Here is a 4,415-nt window from a genome sequence, read left to right as displayed (position 1 = left end):
TGCCTGTTAACTTGTGGGGGCGTGATATCCTTGCACAAATGAATGTCATTATGTGCAGCCCCAATGAAGTTGTAGCCAGCCAAATGCTTAAACAGGGATTCCTCCCAGGACAGGGCTTAGGCAAGGAGGGTCAGGGACTAAGAACACCCCTGACCACCCCCCCTAAGTCAGACAGATCAGGACTAGGGTTCAAAGAACATTTTTTGTAAGGGCCATTAATCCCCCTGCACTTCAGGCAGATAAAATCACTTAAAAGAGTGACTCACCTGTCTGGATCGATCAGTGGCCCCTCCCATCTAACAAGCTAGCCGCAGCTACAGCGTTGGTGCAAGAACAATTAGCTGCCAGACACATAGAGCCCTCTACTTCACCATAGAACACCCCCATTTTTGTCATTCAAAAAAAGACTGGCAAGTGGCGGCTGCTACAAGACTTGCGGGCTGTGGGGCTCGGTGACAACGCCATTAAGATGGCGCCGATTTCCGGTGGCCCGCCTGTAGTAAACAAGTTCAGTGCATGCGCAGAGTAAGTCCTGGCCTGTTCTCTAAGTATGCATATGAAGGATCCTAGCTTGGCCTATCAGTAATAACCCTCGCGCGCTTTTAACCTATCCCCATCACTTCCCTCCTTCTTTAGAGTATATAAGTGTGTGAGAGCTTGTGCTCAGTGTCTTCCGTATCATGTAAGTTTAAAGGGAACCCCATTAAAGCACGGTCAGAAGAACTCCAGTTGCCGCGTCTTCCTTGCTGGCGAGGCGGGCGCGACAAGTGGTGCCGAAACCCGGGAACTGAAACAACTTTGAGGCACCAGCGGAAGACGACCTCGGAAGAGGTAGAGTTCAGAACTGACGTGTGGGATGGCCAAAACTCCCCTGCTTCCAAAAAATGGGCAATATTCCGCTGCGGCGCTTTTTGTGGCCTATTAAGAACCTCTTAGCATCACAAGGAGTGCACTGTGAGGAAAAGACCCTCATAAAATTTTTGAAGGAGGTGGACCGTGTAGCTCCTTGGTTCCTCCACTCGGGTTCTTTGACTATTCCCTCTTGGGGGAAGTTAGGACGGGACCTTCATAGTGTGGGGACTCTGAGGCCAGGCACTCTCCTTGTTTACAACCTAATTATGGAGTGCCTGTATGATGAAAGCTCAGGCCCGCGCGTAGCAGCTAGCCAAAGAGCACTGAGTGACTTGCAAGAAGCAAGCTCAGAGAGAAGCAGTAAGGGAGGGACCGCGGTAAAAGGTAGAGAAAAGGAATATAGAGCTCAAAAAAGGAAGTGTAAAGCGCTAGAAAAGAAAATGTAGGGAGGGAAAGCGCAGCCCGATCTGCCTAATTGTGACCCCTTACCAAATTTTGACAATCTACATTTATCTGACACTGCTGACTCTGAGTCGGACTGCGACAGTAGCCCAGAGTCAGATGAGGAACTAGAAAAGAAAGAGGAACCAGTTTTTCAGGAAGCGGCCGGTTGTGAGCGGTACCGCCCACCTCCGCATGCCCCGCCTTGGGAAGGGCTGGGTTTTTCTTAGGGGCCACTCGCCACTGGGGATCCTCTGCCCATACCCTGGAAAACAGAGGAGCCAGTGTGGGTACCCCAGTGGCCCTTACCCTCTGAAAAGTTACTCGCGGCCCATAATCTAGTGCAAGAGCAGCTTACTCTTGGGCATCTTGAACCCTCTCAATCTCCTTGGAATACCCCTATTTTTGTGATTAAGAAAAGATCTGGTAAATGGAGATTGTTGCATGACCTTAGAGCAATTAATGCCCAGATGCAGCTTATGGGGCCTGTTCAGAGAGGACTGCCCCTTCTCTCAGCTTTGCCTAATCATGAGCCAGCTGAAACCTTTCAGCATCACACGTGCAGATGCTCGTGAGATTGTACCGCAATGTCCAAATTGTGCTCCTTTTCGCACTGTTGTTCATACGGGCGTAAATCCTAGGGGTTTGCGTCCTCTACAACTGTGGCAAATGGATGTAACTCATGTCCCATCCTTTGGGAAGCTTCAGTATGTTCACGTATCTGTTGACACGTGCTCAGGCATCCTTCATGCCACGCCTCTGGCTGGAGAAAAGGCAAGTTACGTTATCATTCACTGCCTAGAAGCTTGGGCAGCCTGGGGCAAGCCCCGGGTTATTAAGACAGATAATGGCCCGGCTTATACCTCAAAATCTTTTCAGCAGTTTTGCACTCGCTTGGGTGTGGAGCACCGTACCGGTCTTCCCTACAACCCTCAAGCGCAAGGCATCGTGGAACGTGCTCAAGGCACACTCAAAATGTACTTACAAAAACAAAAAGGGGGAGATGCCCTACAGCTAGGGCTATCACCCAGGCAGCAGACAGGCATGTCACGCCTGCTCCGCCACAGAAAGAATTAGTGAAGTGGAAAGATGTGTTGTCTAACCTATGGAAAGGCCCGGATCCAGTGTTAATGAGATCCAGGGGAGCTATTTGTATTTTTCCACAGGACCAGGACAATTCCATCTGGGTGCCCACGTGGCTGACTAGAACGGTGCAGCAGCCTCCAGAGCAGCATGGGGACCCAGTGGCTACTCCTCCTGATGACAGTATGGATGATCGCGAGGATGGCAGCGGAGCCACGCTGGGGGATCCTGTCAGTGCTTCCCCTGCCGTTGCCTGTGACACATGACGCATCAGTTTTCCCCCCGCCTACTGTTATTGAGAGCCCGTGAGCTCCCTGCTTAACTGGAGGGAAATAGATCCTTCTCCTTGAAGGGGACTTTGTGTTTTGTGTGGGGTTAACGGAAGCTGCACGGACTTGGCCCCCCTGTCCATTGGTGGCTGGGGGTATGGCAGGGAATGCTAGTTTCGCATGGAATCTTAGCGACTCTTTTGAGGGTTCTGTGAGGGTGATTGCGGGAGGGCGAAACTCGACCTTTGCCCCTACACCTGTCTGTGTTTGGCCCCCATTTATCTGGGTGGTATCCACGGAAAAACCCTCTGGTACACATGTGAACTGTTCCTCTAATACGTGCAATTATACATTGTGTTAGAATGCCACGTCTCACCCCTCTGCCATTGTTACCCGCTTGCCTAAATATGACTCTGTTTCGGTCTTGCAGCCACGGCCGTCTTGCTGCTTGCTGCGGCTGGCGGCGGGCTGTGGGCCATACTTTGTGTGGTATTGGCACAGGCATTTGCTGCGCTTGAACTGGGACAGCCTACACAGGTGTGGTTGACCATGCTAAAAGGTTAGCCTAGTTTTGGGTTGCACGCGTTCCTACCCCCAGGTATTTTGGCAGACATGGCCTTTGCACTCTGAGGGATTCCTCCCATTGCACCAGATAAGGCATGTCTCCTATCCCACAGCCAGCCTTTGCACACCTCCGAGTTTTGCTCATTGCACGAGGTAAGGTGGTTGCTGGTGAAAGTGAGGCTCTGCAACCTTGATCGCACGGTCGAAGGACGGTGCTGAACGGTTGCTCAGCTCTCATTAAATTAATAAAACGGGGGGAGATGTGGGGCGCGGTGACAACGCCATTAAGATGGCGCCGATTTCCGGTGGCCCGCCTGTAGTAAACAAGTTCAGCGCATGCGCAGAGTAAGTCCTGGCCTGTTCTCTAAGTATGCATATGAAGGATCCTAGCTTGGCCTATCAGTAACAACCCTCGCGCGCTTTTAACCTATCCCCATCACTTCCCTCCTTCTTTAGAGTATATAAGTGTGTGAGAGCTTGTGCTCAGTGTCTTCCGTATCATGTAAGTTTAAAGGGAACCCCATTAAAGCACGGTCAGAAGAACTCCAGTTGCCGCGTCTTCCTTGCTGGCGAGGCGGGCGTGACAGCGGGCTGTTAATCAAACAATGGTTCCCATGGGGGCACTCCAGCCAGGTTTGCCTTCACCCGTAGCTATCCCCAGAGGCTACTATAAGATAGTCATTGACCTAAAAGACTGCTTCTTCTCCATACCATTGCACCCAGATGACTGTAAGCGCTTCTCCTTCAGTCTTCCCGTAGTAAATTGTATAGGACCCTCCCCGCGTTTCCAGTGGCAAGTATTGCCTCAAGGCATGGCCAACAGCCCTACCCTTTGCCAAAAATATGTAGCTCAGACAATTAATTCTTTTAGAATTCAACATCCTCAAATATATATAATTCATTATATGGATGACATTCTTTTTGCCAGAGCCGACGAGGCAACCTTACATCAAGTTACTATGCAGGTTGTCTCGGCCTTACAAGCTCGAGGCCTCCGCTTGTCCCCCAAAAAGATTCAGCTCTGTCCCCCTCACCTGTTCCTAGGTTTTAAATTATTCCCCAATAAGGTCCTCTCCCAAAAAGTACAGATCAAGAAAGACTCTCTTCAATGCCTTAATGATTTTCAGCGTCTTTTAGGAGACATTAATTGGCTTTGCCCATATTTAAAACTCACCACAGGACAGTTAAAACCCCTATTTGACATCC

General features: G+C 50.4%; 1 long non-coding RNA gene across 1 annotated transcript; it reads left to right on the top strand.

Annotated features, from left to right (window-relative positions):
• Window positions 1–601: 601 nt before the first annotated feature.
• Window positions 602–3,752, top strand: LOC142868463 (uncharacterized). Its single transcript, XR_012917469.1, has 2 exons — window positions 602–831; window positions 2,460–3,752. It is a non-coding gene; the product is annotated as an uncharacterized LOC142868463 (long non-coding RNA).
• Window positions 3,753–4,415: the final 663 nt, after the last annotated feature.

Source organism: Microcebus murinus, chromosome 2 (genome assembly GCF_040939455.1).
Source record: "Microcebus murinus isolate Inina chromosome 2, M.murinus_Inina_mat1.0, whole genome shotgun sequence".
Taxonomy (NCBI): Eukaryota; Metazoa; Chordata; class Mammalia; order Primates; family Cheirogaleidae; genus Microcebus; species Microcebus murinus.
The sequence above is the reverse complement of the archived record's forward strand: the minus strand, read 5'-3'. Positions and strand labels throughout refer to the sequence as shown.